The sequence below is a fragment of the Canis lupus genome, chromosome 15, assembly GCF_048164855.1.
Source record: "Canis lupus baileyi chromosome 15, mCanLup2.hap1, whole genome shotgun sequence".
Classification (NCBI taxonomy): domain Eukaryota; kingdom Metazoa; phylum Chordata; class Mammalia; order Carnivora; family Canidae; genus Canis; species Canis lupus.
The window spans coordinates 62,232,740-62,247,549 of NC_132852.1; the positions used below are offsets into that span (position 1 = coordinate 62,232,740).

At 43.7% G+C, this 14,810-nt stretch overlaps 1 long non-coding RNA gene across 1 annotated transcript in view; it reads right to left on the reverse strand.

The window, feature by feature from the left end:
• Positions 1-410: 410 nt before the first annotated feature.
• The window catches only part of LOC140605350 (uncharacterized), a 46,622-nt gene continuing 32,222 nt past the window's right edge, over positions 411-14,810 (reverse strand). Inside the window, exon 4 of the long non-coding RNA XR_012008080.1 lies at positions 411-1,879. This is a non-coding gene — a long non-coding RNA (uncharacterized lncRNA). The remainder of the gene's footprint in view (positions 1,880-14,810) is intronic.

Sequence of the window (14,810 nt, forward strand, 5' to 3'; positions counted from 1 at the left end):
ATTTATTATTAAGAAAAAAAAAAGAAGGAAGAAAAAGTGGCACCTGGGTGGCTCAGTCAGTTAAGCTTCTGACTTAGGCTCAGATCATGATCCAGGTCCCAAGGAAGACTCCCTATTCAGCAGGGAACCTGCTTCTCCTTCTTCCTCTGCCCCTCTCGCTCATGGTTTTTCTCTCCTCTCTCTCTCAATTAATTAAATAGCGTCTTTGAAAAAGACACAAACCCAGAATGAAGAGAAATCTCCCATGTAGAAGAATTTCAAACAATTTGTGCAGACATTCCACCCTCAAGTTCATGAGCATACCTTCCCACTCTTATGTGTGCAATACACATAGTAACTTCCTTCTATAAAATATATTATGAAAAACCTTAAAAATAATGATAATATAATATTAAGAATAATAATAACAATAACAATAAAGAATCACTTTACTACGGAGAAAGCTGACAAACACTACATCAGCAAGATGATCAGATGGATACCAAGACTGATAAATTATGTTGATAGTATCTATCCTTTATATGATAATAATAAAAAATCAGTATATCTCTGTATATAATCCACAAAAACAGTTCAATCATGAGATAACAGACATGTCCCACTGAGGGAAATTTTACAAAATACTCTACTTCTCAAAGCATTCCAGTTCAAAGACAACAAGGAAAGACTGAAAGACTGTCACAATCCAGAGGAGCCTAAGAAAACATGAGGACAAATGGAGTGTGATATGAGGAATGGTAACTAAGCAAAAACTAAGGAAATCTGAATAAAGCATTGTCCTTGGTTAATGCAAATATTTTAATATTGATTCATTAGCTAATATTTGAACCATACTAATATATCAATAATTGGAAAAATTGAGTGCAAGTGAATGAGAATTCTCTTACTATCTTCTCAATTTCCCTATAAATCTTTGTTTTTATTCCAATAAACAAGATTTATTTTGAAAATTGAGTTAAATAAATCAGGCTCCAAGTGTGAAGACATTTCAAGAATAGTTGAAGTAACTTTTGCCTTATTCTTAGAGAGTTCCTTCATTGGGAACAAAGTAAAAATTTTATATCAGAAGGAAAGAAAAACACTTATGAACACGTACAATGCATTCTCAACCTGAAAAGCAGGAAAGGATAATAAATAGCAAAAATCAGATTAAAAAACTTCTATTATAATAGACACCAATTTGCAAGTGCATTTAAAATTAGCAAGGCATAACATTTATCTCCTTGACATTTGTCTTCCAAAGAGTTCACAGTGTTTCAGTGTCAGTTGAAACAGGGGAAGAATTTCAGGGAAGAATCCTTCACATAATAATAGGACCATTGGTAATAATGTCTCTCAGTTATTTCCAAATCCATAAAGATGCATTTTCTGATGAGTGACTGAGCTGTGAAGAAATAGTTGAGAAAGCCTCATCCCTCTGAATTACTAGTGTCAGAATATATTAACAATACTACTACGGATAGTACATTATCCATATTAAAAGTCAATACGTCTCAGATTGGAATCTGAGCAATCAGATGGGCAGAGAAAAAATGCTTTGACTTGCTCCTCATCTTTTAAAGGCAAAGGAGAACTTTTCTATGTACAAAGTCAGTTGTCAAGATAGCCTTAGGGAATAAGAGTCTGCAGCATCAAATCACGCTGCATAGCCGATACGCCGATCTCCAGGTCTTCCTGATCGCAAATCCCGGGGCTTGTCCCCCAACACAGGCTGCCACGTTGAGGTCATTTGCAATTGCTCTCTTAGGAGCTCTGGGGAGGGCGGCAGGAGCTAGAGAGTATGGGACGGGACGTGGGGAGGCCGAGAACATTACGGCCATTCCACTTTAAGTTCAGCATTTGCACACAGCCAGCAATCCCAGGCCCCTGTGAAGAAGAGCTGAAATTTACATTACTTCAGATACAGGAAAAAAACAAAAATTTACAGCTTAATGTCCAGAATGCCCCAGAATAGAATAAAAACTGAGCCGAATCCAAGGGCTGGAAGCCCCTATTAGAATGAGAAGAGTGCTCAATGCCCTTGAAGGCCCCATATCAAAAAGTGAACAGAACTTGAGGAATTGCTCCAGCCCTTCTGGAGGTCCCCAAGACCAGGCCCTTAAAACTAAGTTAAAACCGTCCTCGGTGTCCAACTCCCTGCTCTACTCTGTGGGGTACACTTGGACCCATGCTCGAGTTTGTAAAACAACTCTCATTTGTTTGCATCAGTGTCGGCTCCTTAGTGGTTTTTCGGATTCGCCATCTTGTTCACAACACCCCCATGTCCCCTTCCCACCTGGACTGACCTCCTGTCCCCTCCCACCCAGGCTGAACCTCAGTCACCTCCCCGCCCACAACAGCTGGGCACAGGCCCTCACACAGGTCCATGGGCATGCTGGGCACTCCCGCCGTCCCCAACTTCCCAGGGGAAGGAAGGAGGATTCCGCAGGACACAATCCCATGGTGGCCCCTGGGCTCCCTGCCCAGGATGGCACCTGGTGACATGTCAGGGTCTGAGTCCCTGACGCTGGCTCCTCCTCCATGGTATTCACACAGGAAATGAAATAAGAGGCCCTGGTCTCCTCCAGGGACATCAAGCAGGTGGACCTGGACATCAACATGACGTTCAGCAGTCACATCATGTTTTGGGACTACTACGGGGTAGGGTGAGGCTGAGGTGCCAGGGGGAATGGGACCCGGGGGAGGACTGGTGGCTTCTGGGAAGGGAACATGGGGCTTCTGAGGCCGGGGGAAGAACAGCAGCCAACAAAACACAGCGGCATGGTAGGGTGCTGGGGATGACCTCCGTGTCTCTACCCCTGGTGTCTCAGGGATGAGGAGGCCACTAGGATGGGGCCTCCAGGGGTTGCGATGTGAGCTGATCCCCAAAGGGGTGACGGACGGCACCCTGAAAACCAGGTGCCTGGGTGGGGGCCATGGGGGCATTAAGGGGACCTGGGGGCAGGTTGCATGGCTGTGACTGGAGGAGGACACACATTGATCCGATGAGGGTCTGAAGGGTCAGAGTGACACCCACCCTCGGTGCTTTATATATTTCTAAATTCTATGCATTTAATTTGAGACAACTTGCAATTTGTAAACATACATAGTATGATGACCCCCAGATAATGCACCCAGTCCAGCCAGGGCCCTGAACTGACCACACGGGGCCCCTGAGGCAGGTGTCACAATAAACCTAAGACTGTGGTCGCCTTTATCTGTAGATGTCTTGGTGTGCATCTTAGAGAAAGGGGATGCCCTGTGTCTGCAGGCCCCCCACGCCATCCCCTTCATTCCCCACCCACACACTATCCCCCTACATCATTATCCCTCATGGCATCCCCCCTACACCATCCCCCTCAAACCCACACACCCCCACACAAACCCCACCCACACTATACCCCAACACCATCCCCCATACACCATCCCCCTCAATCCACCACCATCATACCCCTGCCCACACACCATCCACTCACACACCATCGCCCCTCAGCAAGGACCCGGTGCAGCTGCCCCCTGTGGGACATGGTCAGCCTCCCCATGGTTCTCTGGACAGCCTGCTACCATCAGAAGCCCGGTGTCCCATAGTGTATCCAGGGGTTGCAGGGAGGAGGAAAGACAGGGAGCCCCCGACAGGGTGGGTACAGGTGCATGGAGCAGAGGAAGCACTGTGCCCTGCCTCCTCCTACTCTTCCTCCTGGAGGGCGGCACAACCTGCACAGGACACCAGCCCCTAACCCAGAGGGACCTGGGCTGACTTGGGCCTAGGCTCTTTGGGGGCTGGGTTGATTTGAGCCCACACCAGTCCCAACTCAAAGACTAATGGAATCAGGCCCCCATGGCCCTGGCCAGCCCTGGATTCTGGCCCTGGGCTGAGTGAGCCCTCTCAGAGCTGGATGTGGCCTCCTGGGCCCTGGGCGTGCCCCACAGATCCAGGTCGCTGATCTAGGGCAGCCCTGGGGATCCCAGGACCCACCAGTGTGGGGAGAGGAAGGGTAAGCCGGTGGGGCCCACCCACACCCACACCAGGAGGCAGACTCCTCCAGGTGCTCCAGCCCCAGAGAGCCTGAAGCCGGGGTCCTGATGCCCTGCAGGGACCCAGAGCAGGAGGCCATGAGCGACAGATCCAGGTCAGCTCTGCTATCCTCAGAACCGTCAATCAGGGTGAAACCTCAGGACACTTGCCCCCACCCGGAGTCCACACATTCTCCCAGGTGGGGGACTCCAGCACCCGCCCCCTCACCCCGTGTGATTCTTGCCCCCCCTTAAAGGACAGAAAGGTCTCCTTCCCCAGGGGAAGGCACGAACTCATGGCTCTGAGCCTTTGCTGTAGAAAGCCAATAAAGTGTTGTGGTGTGAAAATTCAGAGCCAACCCATTTCTGTGTCTCCCAGAACTATGTGCACGGGGCATGGAGAGACCCCCAGAAAGGAGGAGAGAGCAACACCTAGGCGCTAACCAGCCCCTGCAAGGGCACCTCCAGGCACACACAGCTGACCTCCCCACGTGCCTTCTAGGGGAGGCCGTACCCACTGCTGTACATGGGAATGTGGCTGAGCCGGAACTTCCAGCTCTGCTGACCTTCCAGCTGAAAGTTCCTGCATGAGTGAGCCCCATCATGGCAACAGAGCCCAGCTAGCTGCCCAGCGCCAGCACCAGAAATGATGTTCTGCCAACAGTTTCGGGGTTTTGGGTGACCCAGCCAGAGGATCTGATGGCTGCATGGGATAGCTGCATGTGATAGACACACACGCAGCTCAAAACCACAAAAGTCGGAATCCCCCCAATGTTGTCAAACAGCAGCCAGATGGTTACATACACTACAATGTTGTCCCCAATAGGATATTTGGAAAACGCTATAAGTCATGACTGCAGAGGTGTTGGAGGTACGGAGATGTCTTTGCTGTGTTCCAGAAAGGAGGACAGAGGGGCAGGAAGCATCCTCCGGAGGCGGGGGGCCCTCCTAGGAAAGGAAACCAGGTCCCTATGAAGGCTACGGAGGGTGAAATCTTTCCTCCTCTCTTTCAGCTTCTGCTTTTTCAACCTAAATGCCATTTTCCTCAATCATAATAGCAAAATTTTATTTTATGTTTTTAAATTTCTTTTTATTGGAGTCCAATTTGTATGAATTCTTTCTTCAGCAAGGGAGTCATACAGGAGAGAAGGAGGGAGAAAGATTTTCCCAGACAGGCAACATATAAAGGAGTTCATGACCAATTAACCAGTCCAGTACGGAATTTTAAGATGGACTCTTCTAGTGGGGGAAAAAAAGAGACCAAAAGCAACAAAGACGAGAAAGGCCCAGAGAACGTCACCAGAAACACCAACTCTTCCGGTAACACAAATGCACAAAGTTCATATCTTTGAATAATCACTCTGAATGCTGATAGACTAAATGCTCCAATAAAAAGATATATGGTATCAGAGGGGCTTAAAAAACAGGATCCGGGATGTCTGGGTGGCTCAGGGGTTGAGCCTCTGTCTTTGAATCAGGGTGTGATCCTGGAGTCTTGGAACGAGTCCCATATTGGGCTCCTGGTGGGGAGCCTGTTTCTCTCTCTGCCTAATTTTCTGCCTCTCTCTCTCTCTCTCTCTCTCTCTCTCGCTCTCTCTCACACTATCATAAATAAAATTATTATTAAAAAAACAACATCCATCTGTACGCTGACTACAAGATGCTCACCTTAGACCTATAGACACCAACAGATTGAAAGTCAGGGGATAGAAAATAATCTATGATGCTAATGGATATCAAAAGAAAGCTGGAGGACCCATACTTATATCAGACAAATGAGATTTGAAACCAAACCCTGGGGGACACCTGGTGGCTCAGTGGTTGAGCATCTGCTTTCGGCTCAGGTGTGATTCTGGGATCCAAGGATCAAGTCCCACATCAGCCTCCCTTTGGGGAGCCTGCCTCTCACTCTATGTTCCTTCCTCTGCTTCTCTGTGTAATTCTCATGAATAAATAAATAAATATTTTAAATTTCAAAAAAGAAAGAACAAATACTGTAAAAAAGATGAAGAAGGGCATTATTTCATAATTAAAAAGACTCTCTATCATGATCAAACAACAAAATATTTATGCTGCCAACATGGGAGTACCTAAATATAGAAACCACTGTTGGTGGGAATGTGAACTGGTGTAGCCACTCTGGAAAACTCTGTGGAGGTTCCTCAATGAGATAAAAATAGAATGGCACAACGACCCAGAAATTGCACTGTTGGGGATTTACCGCAAATATTCACATGCAATGAAACGCCGGGACACCGGCACCTCGATGTTTATATTAGGAATGTCCACAATAACCAAGCTGTGGAAGTAGCCTCGGTGTCCATGAAAATTGAATGGATAAAGAAGATGTGGTTTATGTATACAATGGAATATTACTCAGCCATTAGAAAAGACAGATACCCACCATTTAATTCAACATGGATGGAACTGGAAGGTATTATGCTGAGTGAAGTAAGTCAATCGGAAAAGGACAAACAGTGTATGTTCTCATTCATTTGGGGAATATAAATAATAGTGAAAGGCAATATAAGGGAATGGAGAAGAATTGTGTAGGAAATATCAGAAAGGGAGACAGAACATAAAGACTCCTACTCTGAGAAATGAACTAGGGGTGCTAGAAGGGGAGGAGGGCGGGAAGTGGGGATGAATGGGTGATGGGCACTGAGGGGGACACTTGATGGGATGAGCACTGTGTGTTATTCGGTATGTTGGTCAATTCAACACCAATAAAAAAAATTTATTTAAAACAAAGATCCAACAACTAAATATTTATGCTGCCAACATGGGAGTACCTAAATAATAAAAACCAATTAACAACAAACATACAGGAACTCACTGATAATAATACAATGACAGGGGATTTTAACACCCACTTATTGTAATGGACCGATCGTCTATGCAGAAAATCAACAGGGGAACAATAGCCTTGACACACTGGACCACAGGGACTCAACACATATAGTCTGAATATTTTTTCCTAAAGCAGAATACACATTCCTTTCAAGTGCACATGGGACATTCTCCAGAACAGATCATATCATGGCCCACAAATCAGCCCTCAACAGGTACAAGAAGGTTGATATCACACTCTGTATATTTTCGGACCACGACGCTATAAGACTTGAAGCCAAAAGTAAGAAAAAAAATTGGACAGACCAAAAATACGTGGAGATTATGAACATCCTACTAGAGAATGAATGGATCAACCAGGAAATTAAAGAGGAAATTTAAAACAAATGAAAATGTAAACATGTTTCTCCAAAACTCTGGGATTTAGCAAAGGCAGTCCTAACTGGGAAGTACAAAGCAATACAGGCCTACCTCAAGAAACAAGAAGTCTCCAAAACACAACCTAACCCTATACCTAAAGGAGCTGGTAAAGGAATAGCAAACAAACCCTAAAGCCTACAGAAGAAGGGAAAAAATAAAGATGAGAGCAGAAATAAACAATACAGAAACAACAAAACAGTAGAATGGAATAACGAATCTAAGAGCTGGTTATTCAAAATAATTAATAAAATGGATCAAACCATAGCCAGCCTTATCAATGAGAAAAGAGAAAAGACCTAAATAAATAAAATCACAAATGAGATAAGAGAGATCTCAATCAACAGCAGAAAAATTAGACAATTATAAGGGAATACTATGAAATTATATGCAAACAAATTGGGAGACCTGGAAGAAATGGACAAATCCCTTGAAATGTGCAAATGAGCAAAACTGAAATAGGAAGAAATAGGAAATGTGAACAGACCCATAACTAGCAAAGGAATTGCTAGCTAGGAATTGCACCTAGTCACCTAGGTGCCTCAGTGGTTGAGCATCTTCTTTGGCTCAGGTCATGTTCCCAGAGTCCTAGGGGATCACATCACACATCAGGCTCCCTGCATGGAGCCTCATTTTCCCTCTACATATACCTCTGCCTCTCTGTGTTTCTCATGAATAGATAAATAAAATCTTTAAAAAAGAAAAAAGATAAAAAGATGAGAAAGGACCCAAATAAAATCACAAATGAGAAAAGAGAAATATCAACCAACACTACAGAAAAACAAACGATTATAAGAGAACATTAAGAAAAATTATATGCCAGCAACCTAGAATCTGGAAGAAATAGATCAATTCCTGGAAATATATAACATAGCAAAAATGAAAAAGGAAGAAATAAGAAACTTGAACCGACATATAACCAGCAGAGAAATTGAATTAGCAATCAAGAATCTCCCAACAGGAGACACTTAGATCAATAGAACAGAATGGAAAGCCGAAACAAGATACAAACCTGTAACTCTATGATCCATTAATCGACAACGAGGCAGGAAGGAATATCCAAAGGTACAAAGACAGTCTCTTCAAGAAACCCTAACCCTGACCCCAGGATAAGAACAAATGGTGTTGGGAAAACCAGGCAGCCACATGCAGAAGAATGAAACTGGACCACTTTCTTACACCATATATATAAAAAATAAATTCAAAATGGATGAAAGACCTAAATGTGAGACCTGAAACCATACAAAGAAGAAAAGATAGGCAGCAACGTCTTTGACATTGGCCATTGGATCTTCTTTCTAGATATGCCTGTGAGGTGAGGGAAACAAAGAAAAAATACTATTGGGACTTCATCAAATTGAAAAGCTTCTGCAAAGTGAAGGAAACAAACAAAGCTAAAAGGCAACATACAGGAGGAGGGGCAAAAATGGCGGAAGTGTAGAGTCTCCAAATCACCTGTCCCCACCAAATTACCTAGATAACCTTCAAATCATCCTGAAAATCTACGAATTTGGCCTGAGATTTAAACAGAGCCCAGATCGAATGCTACAGTGAGAAAAGTTCGTGATTCTATCAAGGTAGGAAGACGGAAAAAAGAAATAAAGAAACTAAAGGCATCCAAGTATGAAGGGCCCTGAGAGGAGCCCGGCTAAGGCCGGGGTGAGTGTCCACAGGACAGAAGAGCTCTGTCCTGGGAGAAGGAGGAGCTGCACCAATCTTCCAGGGCGGAATGGCACCTTCAAGGAGTCAGAGAAGAACCCCAGGAGGGCGGGGATGCTATAGGGCTCCCTGGGACACTAACAGAGACCTGCACTCCCAGGAGAGTGCACCGAGCTCCCTAAGGGCTGCAGGGCACATGCATTGACCAGGGAGTAGCACTGAGGGGCTCCGGTGGTGGCTCTGCGTGTAGGAGTTTGAGCGGCCCCGGGAGCACCTTGGCGGTGGCGCCACCTGCAAAGGAAGAGGCGCCGTGTGGAGGGGGCTGCGCAGCTCCAGGAGGAACTCGGAGGGGCTCGGGCGGTGGCTCTGCAGTGAGGCAGCTGTATGGCCAGGAGCGAGAATCCAACAGCGCAGGCCCCGGAGCACAGGGCGCCAGGACACAACCCAGGATTTGGCCTCTGCTGGGACAGGCAGAGGCACGGAGGGCCCAGGATAGCAAGGACGCTCCTGCTCAGAGCTGAGCAGATCAGCGGCCCTGCCCAAGAGCCTCCAGGCCCTGCAGATGGACTGCTCCTGAGTTACTGCGGGGGCTGAATAGAGGTTTCCAGAGCTGACCGCTGCCACTGGGGTTGTTCCTCCTGGGGCCTCACGGGGTAAACTAACTGCACTGAGCCCTGCACCAGGCAGGGGACAGAGCAGCTCCCCCACGTGCTAACACCTGAAAATCAGCACAACAGGACCCTCCCCCAGAAGACCAGTTAGACGGACAAGTCCAAGGGAGGTCAAGGGACTTAAAGTATACAGAATCAGAAGATACTCCCCCATGTTTTTTTTTTATTTCTGATTGCTTCCCCCACCCTCTTTCTCCACTTTCTTTCTTTTCTTTCTCTCTTTTCCTTCTTTATTCATTTATTCTTTTTCCTTTTTCTCTTTTCTTTCCTTCTTTCTCTCCTCTCTTTTTCTCCTTTTCCCAATTCAATTTGTTTTTGGCCACTCTGCACTCAGCAAAATGACTAGAAGGAAAACCTCACCTCAAAAGAAAGAATCAGAAACAGTCGTCTCTCCCACAGAGTTACAAAATCTGGATTACAATTCAATGTCAGAAAGCAAATTCAGAAGCACTATAATACAGCTACTGGTGGCTCTAGAAAAAAGCATAAAGGACTCAAGAGACTTCATGACTGCAGAATTTAGATCCAATCAGGCCGAAATTAAAAATCAATTGAATGATATGCAATCCAAACTGGAAGTCTAAAGGACGAGGGATAACGAGGTGGAAGAACGAGTGAGTGACATAGAAGACAAGTTGATGGCAAAGAAGGAAACAGGAAAAAAGAGACAGACAATTAAAAGACAAGGAAGACAGATTAAGGGAATTAAACGACAGCCTGAGGAAGAAAAACCTACGTGTAATTGGGGTTCCCGAGGGTGCCAAAATGGACAGAGGGCCAGAATATGTATTTGAACAAATCCTAGCTGAAAACATTCCTAATCTGGGAAGGCAAACAGGCATTCAGATCCAGGAAATAGAGAGATCCCCCCCTAAAATCAATAAAAACTGTCCAACACCTCGACATTTAATAGTGAAGCTTGCAAATTCCAAAGATAAAGAGAAGATCCTTAAAGCAGCAAGAGACAAGAAAATCCTGACCTTTATGGGGAGGAGCATTAGGGTAACAGCAGACCTCTCCACAGTGACCTGGCAGTCCAGAAAGGGCTGGCAGGATTATTCAGGGTCCTCCATGAGATGAACATGCAACCAAGAATACTTTATCCAGCAAGGCTCTCATTCAAAATGGAAGGAGAGATAAAGAGCTTCCAAGACAGGCAGGAACTGAAAGAATATTTGACCTCCAAACCAGCTCTGCAAGAAATTTTAAGGGGGACTCTTAAAATTCCCCTTTAAGAAGTTCAGTGGAACAATCCACAAAACAAGAGCTGAAAAGATATCATGATGACACTAAACTCATATCTGTCGATAGTAACACTGAACGTGAACAGGCTTAATGACCCCATCAAAAGGCGCAGGGTTTCAGACTGGATAAAAAAGCAGGACCCATCTATTTGCTGTCTACAAGAGACTCATATTAGACAGAAGGACACCTACAACCTGAAAATGAAATGTTGGAGAAAAATTTACCATTCAAAGGGTCCTCAAAAGAGAACAGGGGTAGCCATTCTTATATCAGATAAACTAAAATTTACCCCGAGGACTGTAGTGAGAGATGAAGAGGAACACTAAATAATACTTAAGGGATCTATCCAACAAGAGGACTTTACAATCCTCAATATATGCCCAGAATGTAGGAGCTGCCAAATATTTAAACCAATTAATAACCAAAGTGAAGAAATACGTAGATAATAATACACTTATACTTGGTGACTTCAATCTAGCTCTTTCTACCCTCGATAGGTCTCTAAGGACAACATTTCCAAAGAAATAAGAGCTTTAAATGATACACTGGACCAGATGGATTTCATAGAAATCTACAGAACTTTACATCCAGACTCAACTGAATACACATTCTTCTCAAGTGCACATGGAACTTTCTCCAGAATAGACCACATACTGGGGCACAAATAGGGTCTGAACCAATACCAAGGGATTGGGATAGTCCCCTGCATATTCTCAGACCATAATGCATTGAAATTAGAACTAAATCACAACAAGAAGTTTGGAAGGACCTCAAACATGTGGAGGTGAAGGATCATCCTGTTAAAAGACGAAAGGGTCAACCAGGAAATGAAGGAAGAATTAAAAAGATACATGGAAACTAATGAGAATGAACATACAACCGTTCAAAATCTTTGGGATGCAGCAAAAGCGGTCCTAAGGGGGAAATACATCACAATACAAGAATCCATTCAGAAACAGGAAACTACTCAAATACAAAAGCTAACCTTACACATAAAGGGGCTAGAGGAAGAAAAAGCAGATAGATCCTACACCCAACAGAAGAAGAGAGTTAATTAAAATTTGAGCAGAACTCAAGGAAATCGAGACCAGAAGAACTGTGGAACAGATCAACGGAACGAGTAGTTTGTTCTTTGAATGAATTAAGAAGATAGATAAACCATTAGCTAACCTTATTAAAAAGAAGAGAGAGAAGACTCAAATTAATAAAATCATGAATGAGAAAGGAGAGGTCACTACCAACACCAAGGAGATACAAACTATTTTAAAAACATTATGAACAGCCATACGCCAATAAATTAGGCAATCTAGAAGAAATGGACGCATTCCTGGAAAGCCACAAATTACCAAAACTGGAACAGGAAGAAATAGAAAACCTGAACAGGCCAATAACCAAGGAGGAAATTGAAGCAGTCATCCAAAACCTCTCAAGACACAAAAGTCCAGGGCCAGATGGCTTCCCAGGGGAATTCTATCAAACGTCTAAAGAAGAAACCATACCTATCCTACTAAAGCTGTTTGGAAAGATAGAAAGAGATGGAGTCCTTCCAAATTCGTTCTATGAAGCCAGCATCACCTTAATTCTAAAACCAGACAAAGACCCCACCAAAAAGAATTATAGATCAATAGCCCTGATGAACATGGATGCAAAAATTCTCAACAAGATACTAGCCAATAGGATCCAACAATAAATTAAGAAAATTATTCACCATGACCTAGTAGGATTTATCCCCGGGACACAAGGCTGGTTCAACACTCGTAAAACAATCAATGTGATTCATCACATAAGCAAGAGAAAAACCAAGAACAATGTGATCATCTCATTAGATACAGAGAAAGCATTTGACAAAATAGAGCATCCATTCCTGGTCAAAACACTTCAGAGCATAGGGATAGAGGGAACATTCCTCGACATCTTAAAAGCCATCTATGAAAAGCCCACTACAAATATCATTCTCAATGGGGCAACACTGGGAGCCTTTCCCCTAAGATCAGGAACAATACACGGATGTCCACTCTCACCACGGTTATTCAACATAGTACTGGAAGTCCTGCCTCAGCAATCAGACAACAAAAAGAAATAAAGGCATTCAAATTGGCAAAGAAGAAGTTAAACGCTCCCTCTTCACCGATGACATGATACTCTACATAGAAAACCCAAAAGCCTCCACCCCAAGGTTGCTAGAACTCATACAGCAATTTAGTAGCATTCAAGGATACAAAATCAATGCCTGGCAATCAATGGCATTTCTATACACTAACAATGAGACTGAAGAAAGAGAAATTAAGGAGTCAATCTCATTTAAAATTGCACCCAAAAGCATAAGATACCTGGGAATAAACCTAACGATGGAGTTAAAGGATCTATACCCTAAAAACTATAGAACACTTCTGAAAGAAATTGAGGAAGACACAAAGAGATGGAAAAATATTCCATACTCATGGATTGGCAGAATTAACATTGTGAAAATGTCAATTTTACCAAGGCAATGTTCACCTTTAATGCAAACCCTATCAAAATACCATGGACTTTCTTCAGAGAGTTAGAACTAATTATTTTAATATTTGTGTGTAATCAGGATCCCTGGGTGGCGCAGCCATTTGGCACTTGCTTTTAGCCCAGGGCACGATCATGGAGACCCGGGATAGAATCCCATGTCAGGCTCCCAGTGCATGGAGCCTGCTTCTCCCTCTCACTGTGTCTCTGCCTCTCTCTCTCTCTCTCTGTGTGTGACTATCATAATAAAAAAAAGACTTGTGTAGAATCAGAAAAGACCCTGAATAGCGAGGCGAATTTTAAAAAAGACAGCCATATCTGGGGCTTCACAATGCCAGATTTCAGGGTGTACGACAAAGCTGTGGTTCAAGACAGTGTGGTACTGGCACAAAAACAGACAAATGGATCAATGGAACAGAAGAGAGAACCCAGAAGTGTACCCTGAACTTTATGGTCAACTAATATTCAATAAAGGTGGAAAGACTATCGATTGGAAGAAAGACAGTCTCTTCAATAAATGGTGCTGGAAAAATGGATATACACATGCAGAAGAATGAAACTAGACCACTCTCTTTCAGCATACACAAAGATAATCGCAAAATGGATGAAAGATCTAAATGTGAGACAAGAGTCCATCAAAATCCTAGAGGAGAACACAGGCAACATGTTTTTTGAACTTGGCCACAGTAACTTCTTGGAGATACATCCACAAAGGCAAAAGAAACAAAAGCAAAAATGAACTATTGTGATTTCATCAAGATAAGAAGCTTTTGCATAGCAAAGGATACAGTCAACAAAACTAAAAGACAACCTAAAGAATGGAGAAGATATTTGCAAATGACATATCAGATAAAGGGCTAGTTTCAAAGATTGATAAAGAACTTCTTAAAATCAACAACAAAGAGACAAAGAATCCAATCATGAAATGGGCAAAAGACATGAGAAATCTCACAGAGGAAGACATTGCCATGGCCAACATGAACATGAAAAAGTGCTCTGCATCACTTGCCATTAGGGAAATACATATCGAAACCACAATGAGAACCACCTCACACCACTGAATGGGGATAATTAACAAGGCAAGAAAAAACAAATCTTGGAGAGGATGTGCAGAAAAGGGAAGACTCTTACACTTTTGGTTGGAATGGGAACTGGTGCAACCACTCTGGAAAACTGTGTGGAGGTTCCTCAAAGAGTTAAAAATAGACCTGCCCTACGACCCAGCAATTGCACTGTTGGGGATTTACCTCAAAGATTCAGATGCACTGAAACGCGGGGACACCTGCACCCTGATGTTTATAGCAGCAATGTCCACAATAGCCAAAATGTGGAAGGAGGCTTGGAGTCCTTTGAAAGATGAATGGATAAGGAACATGTGGTTTATGTATACAATGGAATATTACTGAGCCATTAGAAACGACAAATACCCACCATTTGCTTCAACGTGGATGGAACTGGAAGGTATTACGCTGAGAGATG